Here is a 19,503-nt window from a genome sequence, read left to right on the forward strand (position 1 = left end):
GCAGGTCTTAGACGTTTACCAGTTCGGTGAAACCTACGAGCATGGGTATGGTGCTAACAAACCTAGAAACATAATCGGGGCGAACCGGGATTCGAACCCACACTCATAGGTTCCTGGCGTGTCCGAGGGACGCAACTCTGCACACTTAGACGACTGGGCCACCAGTGCCCCCTATTATTATTATTATTATTAGTAGTAGTAGTAGTAGTAGTAGTAGTAGTAGTAGTAGTAGTAGTAATGATGATTATTACAATTACCATTATTAACAATAATCATCATAATATCAATACCAGAAACGAAAACAATTTAAACTTTGATAAAAAAAAGGGGAATTTGATAAAAGTGGAATTGCTTCCCGACACAGTGCCAGCTAATGTATTTAAATAACGCCTAGTTATGTTTTGTTGTAAACTGTAAACTGAGATTAAGAATAAAAGTCAAATTTGGAAAAGTATAACTGAGAATTAAAGTCATCGTGAACCTAACTAGATTACTAAAAATGTCCTCTGGGATTGAATTATGAATGTAAACATATGTTATTTCCCCAATGGTGATGCAAACATATACATGCGTATTTGCTATCCACACTTCCCGAAATGTAAAACTTAAATCCTTCAGTAAACCGATATGTGAGGATTTTGTAAGGTAGGTCATGGGATTTGTTTTGACTAAGAAATTTTGAATTTTCAAATTTTCAAATTTTCAAAGTAACAAAACATTAGAAAGTTTTGAAATCACTGTACTCCTCACTTCGCGTTGCACAAGCCAGTGGGTGTGAGATCCAATCATCAATACGACATGTTAGGATCCTGGGAACTTGACCCGATCTCATAGGTTCCACCAAGCTGCTTAACATCTGCGGCCTGTCCATTTGGGCTTCACTCACCGTGCCGTGATATAACTGAAGTTCCTTTCAAAGTAGCATAGGGCGGTCGGGTAGCCTAGTGGTTAAAGCGTTCGCTCGTCACGCCGAAGACCCGGGTTCGATTCCCGACATGGGTACAATGTGTGAAGCCCATTTCTGGTGTCTTCCGCCGTGATATTGCTGGAATATTGCTAAAAGCGGCGTAAAGCCATACTTACTCACTCAAAGAAGCATCAAACCATATAACTCACTCACTATAAAGTAAATCGGACATGCACAGGGATTCCTTGGTGCAAAAATAGATATTTTGTGATTTAGAAACTACATACTTAGAGCATGACGAACTACGGGGATAAACAGATTAAGTGTCCAGTGATTTAGTTTTCAACATTAATCCACGAGGGAGAGACAATCAAGTTATTCCGATTTGTGAGTTGGTTATATTTTTATTATACCAAAAGTCATGTTTGTGCGAAAGTTTAGAAAAATGTGAATTTTCTTATCTCAAGTGGAGACATAAGTTCAGCTACTCTATTGTTGGAACGACGTCAAAAATGATTGTTTGTGACGTAATGAACAATGGATGACGTCATTTTCGATTATTTTCGACAATGCGTCCATATGACGTCACGGGGTTTTCTTCGCAACAATGAAAACACTGAAACAATTGGAACGAACTAGCCAATCAGCATAAGGCAAAAAACATATTGGTCCGTGAGAAAAAAAAATAATTAAAAATCACCTGCATCTACATGTTTGTCCGTAAACCTATGGATAATACTGCTAGACAAACAGATAACAGTTTGGTTCCGATAGACAGTTTTGAAAATATTTGAGAAATATTCAGCGGATTGGACTTACCCCCGTCCATCGTTGGAAGTGCACACTCAACATAAATGATTTTATAAGGCGGAGTTGCATTTGTCTGTTATTAGCTATTATTATATAACTGTGCACTTTCGCTGGTATGCTCTCAAGGGTAACTAGTATCATGTATTGTTTACATGGCCAAGTGGTATGATTAGTGTAGCAGACACAAGCGTGAAACATTAATCAACGACAGTTAAGAGAGTACCATACGTTAGGATGGAATTATCACATAACTATTTTGACGTTTAACAATGTTCATGAGGGATAATAGTGGCAATCAAGGGGGAATTAGGATGTCACATAGGTTCGTCTGATTCTATCTGAGTTTGTGACGCCCTAGACACCAGGGCGGTTCTTGTCTGGCAGACAAGTCAAAATATTACAGCATACCCTCTAAATAGAGAGAGAGAGAGAGGGGGGGGGGGGGGGGAGTGAAGTGCATGCCAACACGAGTGAATATCTTTGAGCGAATCATTCACTATAGTTATTTTTATTTTTATTATTAGTATTATTAGTATTATAATTATTATTATAAGTAGTAGTAGTAGTAGTAGTAGTAGTAGTAGTAGTAGTAGTAGTAGTAGTAGAAGTGATGACAATTTCAATAACTATTATTAATAATAATCATCAATACCAGAAACGAAAACAATTTAAACTTTGATAATTTGAAATTTGACAAAAGTTTAATAAACATTGCTTCACGACATAGGGCCAGCTAGTGTATTTTAACAATGGTTATGTTTTGTTGAAAACTGTAAACTGTAAACCGAGAATTATAATGAGTGTCCACTTTTGGAAAGGTTTAACGGAGAATTAGAATACTAAAAATGGCATCGGAGATTGATATTATGAATATAAACATGTGTTATTTCCCCCATGGTGCTGCAAACATACATGCGTATCTGCTAGCCACAGTTGCTCAAAGTGAATATCTTTGAGCGATTCATTCATCTTGTGTGTGAATGAATTGGGCTGCAAATTTTTCAAAGCACACATGCTTGATGTATTGCCTATGAGTTCACGAATTTCGGTTCACTCAGTGTATGTGATTCTCAGTGAGCATTGTAAACTACAAGAAGTGCTTGCTGTAATCTGGCTGGTTGAAAATAGTGTTTCGGTCTCTCGATGCGGCAGAATATATTTCTGAATACAGTCTGTTTTCACTCAATCCCACATTCCATAACCATAAAACATAAATATCTGCCAAAAGCATATCAAATAAGCATGTGTTGATGAATCACTCTGCGGTGGAATAGCCTAGTGGTTAAAGCGTTCGCTCGTCACACGGGAGGCCCGGGTTCGATTCCCTACATGGGTACAATGTGTAGGCCCATCCGTGATATTGCTGGAATATTGCCAAAAGTGGCGTAAAACTATGCGTAATGATTCACTACGGATCACAATCAATAAGTGATGACATAAGTGTTTGCGAAACTGTAAACGCACCCTGCCCCATCGGTGGCACCTGTCACAAACACATGCAAAGTCAAGTGTTCACCAGAACAAGCACGTGAACAAATGGTGCAAGTCAAAATAAGAAATTGCAAAAGACATAGACGTGGTCACTGATGCGTCACATTTGGAAATGTCCACCACAGGTCTACCATACTTTGTTTTGAATGCTTTCCTGATGCTTTGAAAGCTGCAAACACAATTATTAAACAATTATTTTGTTTAATACTTATCAGAACAAGTTATGATCCTCATTCTGACTTGATTATAATGTGGAATCATGTGACGTCATCGTTGTAGCATGATGTCATCCATTGTAGCACGACGTCAACATATGTAAGTGTGACGTCATAACAATCCAGAGCGACGTCCTGTCTGTCTCACAGCTGTGAGAGTTCACGTAGAGTTATTAAGTATGGAATACTGTAAGGGACATTCTCGCGATCTCGCATTCTCGATTAAGAGAGTGCTTCAGGAAATGACTAACTTTCGTTCACACATAATATTTTTCTACTCATTCGAATTTGCCTTCCTGATGACCGACACACCAGTTGTTCAATTGATATCTTTGTTTGCAAAGCCACGAGAGGTGGCTGAACAGTTCTAAGCTTAACCATCATGGACAGCGTTGATGGAGTTGGTTGCTAAATGTTTTCAAACAGAACCCCCTCCGAAGTCCACACACTTCTGCCACCGATGCTGGTGTTGACTGGTGTAGAAGTCTTCTTCTGGTTGGTGTCGTAAGTCCCCCACAGCAGAAATGGCGTCATCATTTGCATAATGCTTGCCAGGTAGTCCTATCTTCATATTTGGGAGGAGGTGATAATATGACGGTACTGAATCTTATGACCACGATGAATGTTCAACGACTTCAAAGACGCAGTCATGCATTGCAGTAATGGCGACAACAGACTTGTGCACAGGTGTTTTGTCCTGTAGGAACAACATACACCTTTTGTGTGTTTTCCACAACGTGTTGCCTTGATATTCTCACGCAGTTGATTCGGCAGAATACAAATAGTATAATATTATAAGGGTAATGCTATTTAAAGGGGGTTATCATTATCAGAAGCCTGAGGTCTTCCATTAACCGAAGAGCAGTTGAAAAGACCGAGGGCTTCTGCAAATGACAATGCACTGAAAATAGCGTTTCCGTTGTTATAGCCAAAATGGATAGAGTTTGTTATCAAATAAAATAAACAAAAATATCGTTTTTGAAACATTTATTGCAATCAACACACAACGAATGTCACTGACCCACCTTTACAAATATGGAAACGTCATTGAACAAACCAGGACGTCATATGACGTCATCTAACACCGGGCGTGATAATGGCCCATCGTCAAGCAATATGAGGGCATTATCAAGTTACAGTGGCCCGCTTATTTCTGGTAACATACGGGCTGTTAAAGGATAATTATATTCATATTAGCTATGGTGTTGATTAATGGTCTGACCTTTTGGGAGGTAGTCCACCAGTAGCATTCCACAGGGATCCCAGAAAACCGAAGCCACTATCTTAACGGCTGATGGAACAGACTTTAGATCAGTACACTGCTTTGCCTTTTGTGTAGTCTCCCGCTGACAGTGGTGAACCCCATTCGTGACCAACTCGTATTATTCCGGGACAAGCCGAATAACGACTCGTGCCCATCTCGTGGCCATTTTTGTGACCGGGTTCCGTCTTAGCGCAAACGGGCATACCAAAAACAATTGTCAACTCGTTGCGTAATGGTTCACATATATTTCCCCATATATTAAATATATTTCAGATGCAATTTAAAGCACATCGGGACATGCGGAATTATACAGTATGATTGAACAAATTTAACTGTGTCTTGGGTATATTTTTAGATGCAAGACATATGTAAAATAAAAAATTATTTCTGAGGGATTCTTTGATGAAGAACTTGAAATCATACGCGCATTCTGATTGGTTTGTCGTATTTTCGCACATAACATTCATCGATAGGGGGACGAGTCTTCTTCCAGGTTACGGAAAGGGGCGAGTGGTGACGAATGTGGTGAACCCAAGACTCGGCCATGGTTTATAAATCGGTCAACAAAACGAGCTTTGTCTGCTTCAGCACGATTTAATTCTGACGAGATATGATGAACCTAGAGCGGGTCGAATCAGGAGCCTCCAGCCTTGGAATCCAGCGTGCTTAACCGTTATGCCTGGTTCATTCCTCAAACTGTTCTCAACTCTCTCTGGAGAGATGTCTACTATGTTGGCTATGCGGTGTGTGGTGAGATGTCGATCATCTATGATCATTTGCTGACAATTTCCTTAGTGGTATGAACCGCCTCCGTGGTCTAGTGGTAGAGCGTCCACCCGGAGAGCGGAAGGTCCGGGGTTCGATCCCCGACCGCGTCATACCAAAAGACGTTAAAAGATGGTACTTGTTGTTACCCTGTCTAGCGCTCGGCATTAAGGGGCTAAAACAAGGACTGGTCGGCTCGGAGTCAGTATACTGTGTACATGGTATCTCAGTGAGCTATAAATCGGCATCAGTCCGGACTAGTACAAGCAGCCACACACATACATACACGTGCATGCACGTCGCTATATAAGTGCAATAATCTTGGACGCGACGTTAAACCCCATTTCACCTCACCTCACCTCACCTTAGTGGTATGATCTGAAGGTCGTCCCGATTTAGAATCATCTTCGAGGTTCTCTCTCCCTCTTTAACACTTCGCTGCCAACATTTTAAATGAAATTTTATTCGGTTGAACAGAGTGCATTAGAATGAAATTGATTCTTCTTGAAGGTAATGCCAGACATAAAGGGAAGTTATTCAAGGAAGAGGGCGCTAGCGGAAGGTGTGTATATTGGAATTGTGAAGCCCGGGTTTTTCAATCTGCCCTGTGCATGATGGTTATTGTTATCATTTTCTGTTGTCAGGTGTTGGCAGTCTTGCTGCAAGACAAATGTCGTCACAGTGACGAGTATGGTTCTGAACCACAAAGCATGGACGGTACCTGGTACATGCATGTATCTTACATGAAGATGCTACAGCGTCGGTGACGGGCGTGGTTCTGAAATCTTTGTTTGTTTGTTGTTTAACGCCGCACTATTCCAACAATATGACGGCGGTCTATAGATAATCAAATCTGGACCAGACAATCCAGTGATTGACATCATGAGCATCGATCTACGCAATCCGGATACGATGACATGCATCAACCAAGTCAGCGAGCCTGACCACCTGATCCCGTTAGTCGCCTTTTACGGCAAGCATGGGTTGCTGAAGACCTATTCTACCCCGGATCATCACGGGTTGGTTCTGAAATGATATGGATCAAGGCTAGTGACGCTACTGGGTTAGTAAAGCAAAATTTCAATGCCAAGATAATGCCTCGGCGAGTGCTACAGGGGAAGCCAAACTGTGTGTTTGTTGTTTATATCTGCCTTGACGAGGTTTTGGAAGAGAACAGTAGCAAAGGAAGAACCAAATACCCTTAAGTTGACACCATTTCCACGGGGATGGTCGTTGGAGATACTTGATGTCAATTTGTCCGTTATCATCGATACGGATACCTGGTCACTTTGATTCATTCAGAAATATACTGCCTGGTTGTGAGTTTGGTTCAAATGCAGCCTGTTAGCATATACGAGGGGCGTTCAAAATTTTTTGCAACTGCAACTTGGGCAATTTGTGTTTACACAAACAATGTCAACTTGTGGCAGGTGAGCGACACAAGTTGGTTGGTTGGTTGGTTGGTTGGTTGGTTTGTTGTTTAACGCCGCACTCAGCAATATTCCAGCTATATGACGGCGGTCTGAGAAATAATCAAGTCTGGACCAGACAATCCAGGGATTAATATCATGAGCATCGATCCACGCAATTGGGATCGATGACATGCATTAACCAAGTCAGCGAGCCTGACCACCCGATCCCGTTAGTCGCCTTTTACGACAAGCATAGTCGCCTTTTACGGCAAGCATGGGTTGCTGAAGACCTATTCAGGTTGATACATGTCATAACAAGTTCGAGACACAACAATAAGTTAGATGTGATGGCTTCATTCACCTGAGGGTGGGCACAATCATGGATTCTCTCAAACATGAACAACGCGCTGTTATAAAGTTCCTTACATGCTCCGGTTCACAAGTCGAGAATAGCACAGGCCGCCATATGTGAATGTGGAATTGAACAGTTAAATAACCCACCCTACAGCCCAGACTTAGGCCCCAGTGACTATTTCCTGTTCCGGCAAATGAAATCTGCCCTAAGTGGAAGACGCTTCCAGGCTTCCAGGAAATAAAGGCTGCCACAGAGGCGTGGTTAAAAGGCCTATCTGCGGATTTCTATAAAAGTGGTATTAAAAGCTTGAAGGACAAAAGGAATAAGTGTATTGAGGTGAATGGAGATTATTTTGAAATATAAAAGTGCAAAAGATATTCTGCGACTTGGTCTTATATAAAAGTTATATATAAGGATTGTATTTTATGCATAGAAGCTGTTAGGAGTGTATTAAACAGCATTCATAGCTGGGGTTGAACTTCCCTGTCGCCACTCCCATCACAAAATGATTCTGCTGTTTGGGCTCTGGTTGAATTGGATTCAATTTATAACGGGAACACCAGACATGAAGCAGATTCCATTGGGAGATTGGGAGTACAAAGCACAACAGCAGTGAAAATTATGTGAGTGGATCACTGAAAATTAGTGATAACACCAGGTGTTCGTGAAAAGAGTGGTCCGGGTTGGTCTGGATTGATGCCGGTTTTATGGTGAAAGCCCACTCAGATACCACGCCACAGTTGAATACGCCACTCAGACACAGAATACGAACTCCGAGCCGACCCGTCTTTGTTTTATGCCCTTAATGGCCAGCGCAAGACAGCAAGTATATCAGACAGACAGACAGACAGACTATTCGTATATGTGGCCAAAAGACCAATAGTACATCATGTTCAAATTAAGGCTAAATGTTGCAATGAGCGCACCTTAATACATGCTGTACAAGTAACAAAAGACATTTGTTGACAAACTGACTGTTCTCTTGCGAAATATATGATATAATAATAGAGACAGCTTAAATAAGAGACTATCGTCATTTGTCTGTTTTAGGATCAGAAAACCTTTCATAAGGGGACCTGATTACAAAATACTGGGGTAAATATTTCATTCTTATGTTACTGTAGTCTGGACAAATCATCAACACGTGATATTCATCTTCTGTACCATGGGTGCATTAAAAACAGGAGTTTTGGAAAATCTGGCAGCCCTGATGTGCAAATCATGACAATTACATCAAATGTTTTTAATACTCGGCGCTAGTTTAATGATTTCATACCTACCAGATATCTCTCTGGCTTGATTTGAAGCTTGAAATCTGAATAGTATGTAAAGGATTTCGACTCTTTGATATCTTTGTACCATTCTGTTTAAACAGACACAAGAATAGATCTTCTTAACGTCTTTTGGTGTGATGCGGCCTGATATCGAGCCGCCGACCTTCAGCTCTCCGTCTATTTTCCCCACATACAGTAAACTACGGTTATAACGAACACGCTTATAACGAACTGACGGATATAACGAACTGACTTTTTGGTCCCGACTACTTGCTGTAGTCATGCTGTGTATGTACTTATAACGAACTACGGTTATAACGAACTAAAATTAGTAGTCCCTTTGAGTTCGTTATAACCGTAGTTTACTGTATATCTAAATATTCTTCTACTTGTCTTATGTTAAACCGAAATTGGTTTTGATGAAACAATAATATAAGGCAATCATTTATTACAAAACTGATGAAACGTCTATGTCATTAATTCAAACACACAGTGGAATATAATTAAATAAGAATGATAGACGGACGCGTCGGAGGAAATGAAATATTGGAAAACAATGATCCTTAGAGATGTTTTTGAAACGTCAAATAAGTTGTAAGTAATATATGATTTTTAGGTTCACTCAGTTTCCTTTGTGATGTTACATGCAAATATATATGTGTTTATTGTCATGTAACAGTACGGGTGATCCCGTTACATTTAGCATTATAATGTGTGCCGTTATCACTTCAGTGTACGGCTTTTGCACAGTATGATCCATCTAGATAGACTTAACATCTTATAAATAATCAATACACTCCCTCTAAGATATATATGTATTGATTTTATTTTTGTAGGATTATCTAAGATATATATGTACATCAAATGGTACCGCTTAATGGACGTTTTATGAATTATATCTGTAATATCATCATCTAATCTAATAAACCTTAAAGGGAGTGCCCATTTGCTGATCAATTCAAGGAGTGAGGTGAGGTTGTGTTTGTTTGTTTGTTTGTGTGCGTGCGTGCGTGTATTTGTCTCAACAAATATTACAATGCATGCCTACAAAGACACCATGCCGCAGTTTAACATGGATACCCCATTCAGACACAGTACGGTGACTCTGAGCCGACATGTCCTTGTTTTATCCCCTTATTGCCGAGCGTCAGACAGGGTAACAAGAAGTACCATCTTTAAACATATTTTTGGTATGACGCCACCGGGAATTGAATCAGTGAAATTCCCCTCTCCGGCTGACGCTGTACCCGCTAAACCGCGGAGGAGGCCCCTGTTCTAGACATTGTAGTGAGTGAGTGAGTGAGTGAGTATGGTTTTACGCCGATTTTAGCAATATTCCAGCAATATCACGGCGGGGGACACCAGAAATGGGCTTCACACATTGTACCCATGTCGGGAATCGAACCCGGGTCTTCGACGTGACGAGCGGACGCTTTAACCACTAGGCTACCCGACCGCCCCCCGTGTTAATAAGGTAATCAATAAAGTTTAGACTGATATACATCATTGAATTTGAACTACCAGACCGACAAAGTGGTGTTTAAGTGACTTGAACAAATTTTGCACTGGCAGCCTTATAAACCAAACCAAGGTTCAATTTTAGTATCTCAGCGTCCCCTTAAGAATATTATCATTCATCTTAAAACACCAACTAATAGTCCATTATAAGAATCACTTAAGTAGTCGAGTTGTGGATCACATCGTTCTTTTCCCCCGCTTAAATCAGTGAGGGAGTGGGTTGGGTTTAAAGCCGCTTTTAACAGTATTCCAGTTATATTGCGGCGTGTCAGCTTTATGTGGTATGAAAGCCCTAAGTGATGGAGGTCTCAGACGTTTACCACTTCGGTGAAACCCACGAGCACGGGTATGGTGCTGACAAACCTAGAAACATAATCGGGGGGAACCGGGATTCGAACCAACATTCATAGATTTCTGGTGTGCCCAATGGACGCACTCTGCACAGCGAATCGCGGCGCCTTAGACGACTGGGCCACCCGTGACCCCCGCTTAAATCATCTTCATCTATTTTCACGCCACTCTTAATGGACTACTACGTAAGTGCTACATGAACATGCATCAGCTTACATACAAAGCTCCAACTCTATCGTATATGATTGTTATTAGTGATCGGAGAGTCACTGTAATATTTATGTAATATAATGTTTTCATTTATGATTACTGGTTTGCTAAAAGAACTCTCAGATGATATAATTGTAGTTTTAGACTACCTTCAACAGTCGTTATATAAATTCAAGGACATTCTGCTTTCAGTTTCTTGGCAAAAGGTACCACTATGAGAGGCTCGTGTGTTGTATTGCTAGTGCTACTATCGCCGGTGCCGTCAGTGTTAATTTCAACGCACTGGCAACTAAATCCAAAAGAGCACATGCATTCATCAATGGGCAGCACTTCAAACCAATTCAAAACAGCATCACTTCTCGAATGCGTTGCTCTCGGCTCTGCTTATGCAGAGTGTATAGAGGTGATTGTTGACGTCAACACACAGGAATGCATCCTACTTGAAAAGACTGATAGTGATGTGAAAATAAATATGAATACGACCCGTGAATTTAAACTTGACCAACGCTTTTCTTCTGTGAACGTTGTTCCCAAGAGAAGAGATGTTCCAAGCGATGGGGTGAAACAGCTGGGAAAGATGGCACCAGCCAAGATATCCCCATTTTCTATTAATGTTTTATGACACAAGGACTCATTCTTTTGATGTCATATATGTATCGAACGATGATAGGTTGTTCAAGGTATCTCTGTCCATTGACACTCTGTCCATTAGGAATATGAAAGGTCCTCGATCAAGTGTCGTTCTTTCCTCATCTGAGTGTACCGTGGATTGATAAGTTAATGTTGTAATATCAATGTGCTTGGATGGTTCCATTGCGGTCGGGTAGCCTCGTGGTTAAAGCGTTCGCTGTTCACGCCGAAGACTAGGGTTCGATTCCCCACACGGGTACAATGTGTGAAGCCCATTTCTGGTGTCCCCCGCTGGAATATTGCTAAAAGTGGCGTGACACCACACTCGCGCACTCGCTGGATGGTTCCTGGAGGAAACGCGCCACCAGCTAAACTGTGAAAACGCTGACAATCGACAGCCGAAAACCACTTGCTTTTCACTTGTATGATCTTATGACAAACAAACCAATCGAGTAAAACAAAAACGTCATTGATCTGGGTATTACAAACAGATGGTACCCATGACAGACTGTTAGATGGAATCAAGAGGAACATCACTGCTTTTGTCGTTGAGGATTATGAAGGACTACTTTGTTTCTGTTGGAAACAAGCATGGTACAATTTATAGCTTAAACTACATTGACTAAAGTATTTCCAAAACACGTCTTAAGTTTACAGTTAATTGTTTGGCCATCTTGTATAGTATTTCTGAGTAATGGAAAGCAAAGGTTTCTGGGGTTGTTACATCCAAAAAATCCGAGACTTAAGAACTGAAATCTTCAATCCCCTGGAAAGCCATAAGCCCTCCTTTGGCATGGGCTATGGATTCAGGAGATTGTTTGGAATGAACAACACATTTTACGTTATAAATTGCCTATACGTCTAATCATACAACACTAACAACAGAGAATTAATGAGAGTTTGCCTTCCTCAACTGCCACGGTCATATTGGTGTAAGGCCAAAAGTGTTTCTCATCATTTGAAACAGGTAAAACATAAAATTCTGGTTTTAATTAATTAATGTATTTATTTAGACCATCACAACACACTTGTATTAAATGAAAATTGTGCTATGTGTTCATTTGGCCTTTCAGTGTATGAACTATACAATCATATTACCTCTCACACGAACAGCACTGCTGGTCGACAGGATAAGTTACATAAAAGCCGGAATAAAAATAACTCTGAAATGCGGAATATTTAAGTTTGTCTGTGATGAAAGAATATTTATTAAATGAAGTCTTTATTGCAGATATACTTAATTTCCACACAGGCCTATAGTACAAATCTGCGAGTACAGTAGATGTACAGAATATCGACAGGATGAGTTACATAAAAGTCGGAATAAAAATAACTCTGAATGCGGAATATTTAGGTTTGTCTGTGATGAAAGAAGATTTATTAAATGAAGTCTGTATTGCAGATACACTGAAATTCCACTCAGGCTTATAGTACAAATCTGTGAGTACAGTAGATGTACAGAATATCGACAGGATGAGTTACATAAAAGTCGGAATAAAAAAAACTCTGAATGCGGAATATTTAGGTTTGTCTGTGATGAAAGAAGATTTATTAAATGAAGTTTTTATTGCAGATATACTTAAATTCCACACAGACCTATAGTACAAATCTGCGAGGATAGAAGATATACAGAATAAGGTTTAATTGTTTGCGTGGTATGTCATGTAATTGCTTAGCTTCATCGCATGAAATATATCAGCTGTTAATGACTTAAATACGTGTATAGTTCAGACGATGTTACTTCATTAAATGAAGAGAGATGGAGATTGGTACTGAAATGAAGGAAAGTATGTTCAACCTGGACTTTCATAAAGAGGGCATATGAGAGCAAAGTGGTACTCGTCTTCTATAAGCTGTAAATTACACATTAAAACAGACTGCATGCCTTTTGGATTTGATATATCTTCCGGTTTCAATATTCCATACATGCGATGAGCATCTAAATCTATATTTATACAAGAGTTTTTTCAAAAGATATTCTTATGTTCAAAACTCTCTTTAAACACAACTAAAAAATGACCGTTTGGATATATGAAGTGTGCTATTTTTGTATGCACATATCTTTGAATACATATATTAACAAACATTTCAGGACAATCTACATTTTGCCTTTGCCATGCTTATCAAAACCAGCTTTTTAACAGAAAAACTCAGTTTTGCTTTCCATTGTTGGCAAACAGAACCCTCGTATCTGAACACTTTCTTAGATATCTATACCTTGGGATCCTAAGTCATCTTAGCAAATATTTGATAACTTTAATGCGTGCACATATACATTAAGGAAACATACCGTATTCACTATATATGCAGTAAACTACGGTTATAACGAACACGCTTATAACGAACTGACCGATATAACGAACTTATTTTTTTGTCCCGGCCATTTGTTGTATATATGCTGTATATATGCTTATAACGAACTACGGTTATAACGAACTAAAATTAGTGGTCCCTTTGCGTTCGTTATATACGTATAGTAGTTTACTGTACATGTGTTTGGTGTCAATTAATGTGACTTACGTTCTATGCCTGATGTTTCAGTGATTGTTCTAGTTTGTTTGTTTGTTTGATTGTTATTTAATGCCGCACTCACTAGCCTTCCAGCTATATGACGGCGGTCTGCAAATAATTGGGTCTAGACCCGACATTCCAGTGATTGACATCATGAACAACGATCCACGCAATGGTAAATTATACCTTTGATAATTAGACCCGCAAAGATCTGGGTTAGAATTATTGTTCAATTACCCATGCTTGTCGTAAAACGGGATCGTAAAACGACAAACGTGATCGGGTGGTCAGGCTCGGTGACTTTGTACCGTATCCCAAATTCGTAGATCGATGCTCAATCACTCGATTGTCTGGTCCAGAATCGATTATTTACAGACCACCATCATATAGCTGTAGTTGGTTGGTTGGTTTGTTGTTTAACGCCGCACTCAGCAATATTCCAGCCATACGACGGCGGTCTGAGAAATAATGGAGTCTGGACCAGACAATCCAGTGTTTGACATCATGAACATCGATCCACGCAATTGGTATCGATGACATGCATCAACCAAGTCAGCGAGCCTGACCACCCGATTCCGGGCGACAAGCATAGTCGCCTTTTACGGCAAGCATGGGTTGCTGAAGACAGATTCAACCCAGGATCTTCACGGGCGGATATTTCCAGTTGATCCATCATGATCTATCTTTTCATAGCGATGGGACAGTTTATTGGGTAGCTCGTTAGCTAACTTTTACCGTACAGCTTGAATTGCTTTGAGAGTAGCGGGTGCTACCGGGAGGGCAGGACCTGCTTACCCTTCTCGCTATCTGCTGGTGTCAACACTGAGCTTCAGTGTTCCATTTATATAATGTTCACAGCTTTTTTTTAATCAGGACTGGATGCACTCTGGCGTTTTATATCTGTATTATCTCGTGTGCTTTAGCACACAAGTCAGGCAATGATGCACGGAAATCCTTGTTTTGATTGTTTTATGTATTTGTGTGGATAAAGACTCATATCACAGCAAAAAAGTGTACGCTTCCATTTCTGACTATCTGGAGTGAGTGAAAATACCTTAACCAGATTATACGATTAAGGGCGATCTCATTTAAGAAATTACGACGAGAGGGATGTGTTTAACGTACGCTAAAACACCACAGGGAGAATAAACAACCTCGTTGCCGTTACATTACTCAAAACTTGCACCAAGTCTGTTCTTCCATTCTAGGAGATGGCTGCCCACATCTTTACACTACCTCCACCAAATCTATCCACTTGTTGTATGCAGTTTGGTAAGTAACGTTCCCATAACGCCTGTAAACACGGCGTCTACCATCCGCACGGCGAAACATAAACATGACTCGTCACTAAACCAAACCTGTCTCAATCACAGCTGTGGCCATACTCTGTGACCTTGACATCATTGACGTCGCAGCCGACACCTCGAACGTCAAGCGTGAATACCACGGTGGCTGTGGTGGTTCTTTCACGTAAGTGACGTAGCCGTATGAATCTGTCTTGTACAATAGTAGTGATACGTGGTCGGCCGGATCCGGGAAGGTCCCGCGTTTTCCCGTGTGTCTGATAACGGTTCCACAGTCTTGTAATGATGCATGGTGCTGAAGACGATTCTCCTGGTTGTAGTCGGCCGATGGCGTTGTTGTGTAAGGCTTACGTTCTTCGTGGCATGTTTTCGCTGTTCACTTGCTGTAAGATTGTGATGGCATGCAAATGAAAACCTAACGTTTTATAGCCGAACAGGTGATGTTGCATGTGCATGTCACGTTGGTGTGTTTCGGAGCCAGGCTCTCACGTGGTTGTGTTTTGTTGCGAATTCTCCATCTTTTCACAGCATTTCTGCAGAACTTCAAAACAAATCAATCCCAATCCATGTAGAAATGACCAATGTATTTTTGGTATTAATTTGTTTGGACTACTACTACTACTACTACTACTACTACTACTACTACTACTACTACTACTACTACTACTACCACTACTACTACTACTTCTAACAAGCATGAAATTCTCATCTTCCCCGCCAATATAACACGTCCGATTGTGTGCCATGCATTAGCTCCTGTGAACTATGTTCAGTGGGCCTTTTTGTAAATGGCCTAATTGCAGTCCTCAAAAAAGTTATTACCGGTGTTGTTTTGCCATCTGCAGTTTATGATAGAATATGTGACTGTATTTGTAATGAGTAAGGATGAGACGTATGGACGAACTTCTTTATTAGGAGTGATGGTTTCGGTGTAGGTTCTTACACCGTTATCAAGCAAGTGAAGTACAGAGTATGGTTGACAAGAATATATAGTGTTTATACAGTTGAGTAGGTTTAAGATCAGTTACACTGTTGTATTTGTAGTGAGTTGTGTTATTACTTAAACAATAATGAGAGAAGTAAGGAAGTTCTTACTTTACTTAGAGATCAGTGAGAGCAAGGGTTGCCATGAGGTGTACTGATAAGAGTACAGCACCAATCATCTGAGAGATCCTGAAGTTTCTGCATGAGGTTAGTCAGTGAATGCAACAACCGTGTCCTTGACACTTTTGGAGGAACATACACACAAGCAATGCAGAACTTGCCAACAAGAAAGGAAGTGTATTCAATACCGCGAGATCACATTATGTGCCAAGTTTGTTGAAGAAATATGGTACGGTTTTCAAGATCTGCTCCGGAAACGAGGACTACCGCCATTTTCAGTCTAAGTCAAAGTCGTTGCCATGGAAACTCGAAAAATATATTTTTCTAATTCCAAACTATCAAAAGGCACCAGTTCACCATTAGACCGATCTTTGTGCCAAGTTTGGTTAAGATAGCTCTCATGGTTTTTGTGTTCTGCTCTGGAAACGAAATGTGACGGACGGACAGACGGAAGGACGGAAAGACGGACGGCGCCCATTCCTATATCCCCCTTCCACTTCGTGGCGGGGGATAATACTACTAATAATGATACGGACCTCTCTAACGAATTGTCATGATTACATTGATCTCGGTGCCTTAGGTTTGGTACCTCCCAATCTGTTAAATGACACTGGGAGAGTACCCGGGTTTGCTGCCAGGAATACAGCCCCTCTGACAATCTTGGTAATGCAGAAGGCTGCAGTGTTGTGGAGTCTTCACATTCTCCAAAACGTTCTTGGTAGATTCGCCCAGGCAGACACCATGTAGTTGGACACCCTTGCAGTCACTATTTTGTTCACTCTGACTCCACACTTTATTATATAGAGATTTAACTGCTGAGAAAATTCGACCTTGTAACTCATCTCCCTGTAATCGCATTCACAAGATAGATCCATTTATGCCATCATATGCGTTAAGTTACAAAGTCTACGAAAGCAAGTATATTTTTCTGAAATTTTCTGCTTTCAATTATTTCAGTTAATGAAATAATAATGGTCTAATGTAGATCTTCCACGTCAGGAGCCATTTTGTACATCGCTAAGGAGAAATTGTCTCAAGATCAGATTCGGAAGCCTAGCGCACGCCAGTAGAGTTTGCAGATTGTTTGTGCAGGGAGTAAGCTTTAGGCCTGAAAACAATGTGATTGTCCTGGGACTAGGGTCTATCTCTGACTCATCAATGTGGTTGTGCTGGGACTTGGGGTTATCTCTGACAACAGTGTGGTTGTGCTGAGACTTGGGGTTATCTCTGACAACAGTGTGGTTGTGCTGAGACTTGGGGTTATCTCTGACAACAGAGTGGTTGTGCTGAGACTTGGGGTTATCTCTGACAACAGAGTGGTTGTGCTGAGACTTGGGGTTATCTCTGACAACAGTGTGGTTGTGCTGAGACTTGGGGTTATCTCTGACAACAGTGTGGTTGTGCTGAGACTTGGGGTTATCTCTGACAACAGTGTGGTTGTGCTGAGACTTGGGGTTATCTCTGACAACAGTGTGGTTGTGCTGAGACTTGGGGTTATCTCTGACAACAGTGTGGTTGTGCTGAGACTTGGGGTTATCTCTGACAACAGTGTGGTTGTGCTGAGACTTGGGGTTATCTTTGGCAAAAAAAGTGGTTGTGCTGAGACTTGGGGTTATCTCTGACAACAGTGTGGTTGTGCTGAGACTTGGGGTTATCTCTGGCAAAAAAAGTGGTTGTGCTGAGACTTGGGGTTATCTCTGACAACAGTGTGGTTGTGCTGAGACTTGGGGTTATCTCTGACAACAGTGTGGTTGTGCTGAGACTTGGGGTTATCTCTGACAACAGAGTGGTTGTGCTGAGACTTGGGGTTATCTCTGACAACAGTGTGGTTGTGCTGAGACTTGGGGTTATCTCTGACAACAGTGTGGTTGTGCTGAGACTTGGGGTTATCTCTGACAACAGAGTGGTTGTGCTGAGACTTGGGGTTATCTCTGACAACAAAGTGGTTGTGCTGAGACTTGGGGTTATCTCTGACAACAGTGTGGTTGTGCTGAGACTTGGGGTTATCTCTGACAACAGAGTGGTTGTGCTGAGACTTGGGGTTATCTCTGACAACAGAGTGGTTGTTCTGAAACTAGGGTTTTGTGGATTCTGTATCGAGATTACATAGATTTCAGCTGCAGCTAGAAAACCAGATATTGTTATATGAGCCTGAATTTAGTTTTAAGAAAACACATTGCAAGAATATATTGTTTATTGCGGGCAACTGTCCGAAGCCTGCTTACATTTTTTTAAGATTTTGCGGGGACAGTCTGTTTTCTTTTCGATATAATGCCAGGTTTCGCTGCTCTGCTTTCTAGGTTTGTCAGCATCATACCCGTGCGCGTGGGTCGCTGATAGGAGCCGAAAATGGCACATGTTTACAGGACATCCCGCATGAACAATTACTTCTGTGTGGTTAAACCTTGAGCCAAATTGTGCGTAAAGTATTTGCTAGTCTAAAAACATTCCAATCCCCACCCTACCCCCGAGTATTTCAAATCTTCAGTCCATAATCCACTGAAAATTATCATTTAAAGACGCCTCCATCTAGCGGTAGAACGTCTACCCGGAGAGTGGAAAGTCGGAGGTTCGATCCCCGGTTGTGTCATACCTAAAAACGTTAAAAGATGGTACTTTTTGTACCCTGTCTAGCGCTCGGCATTAAAGGGCTGAAACAAGGACTGGTCGGCTCGGAGTCAGTATAGTGAGTCTTAATGCAGTATTCATGTTAAACTGCAGCATGGTAGCTCAGTGGTTAGCACTATAAAATCGGCAATAGTCCGGACTAGTACAAGCAGACACAGACACACACACAGACACACACACACAGACACACACACACACACACAGACACACACACACACACACACACACACACACACACACACACACACACACACACACACACACACACACACACACACACAGACACACACACACACACACATACACACACACAAAACAAACAAAAAACAAACACACACACACACACACACAAACACGTGTATGTACGTCGCTATATAAGTGCAATAAACTTGCACGCGACGTTAAACCCCATTTCATCTTACCATTTAAAGACATATGACTGAACTGATTAAAACGGATTACTACCCCATATAAATGATAACAAGATTAGTTGAGTAGTTTCGGGTTTACTTTTCATAAGATTATGAATTATATATTAATAAAGCATGGCGTTTCTACTGATGCGTTCACAACAAATCGATTCAATTGGTTTCTTGACATTGATGTCCTTAATCCATAATGCCATCACTGCCATCATGTCTTTTTCCTTACCTTTTCAAAGAAAGATAATCGTTCTTGAATCATCTGGCCATCCGTCCATAACTCACCACTAAGTGATATATGATAGGACCAGATAAGGAACCATTTTGATTAA

The sequence above is a fragment of the Haliotis rufescens genome, unplaced genomic scaffold, assembly GCF_023055435.1.
Source record: "Haliotis rufescens isolate VD_foot unplaced genomic scaffold, xgHalRufe1.0.p SCAF_12, whole genome shotgun sequence".
Lineage (NCBI taxonomy): Eukaryota > Metazoa > Mollusca > Gastropoda > Lepetellida > Haliotidae > Haliotis > Haliotis rufescens.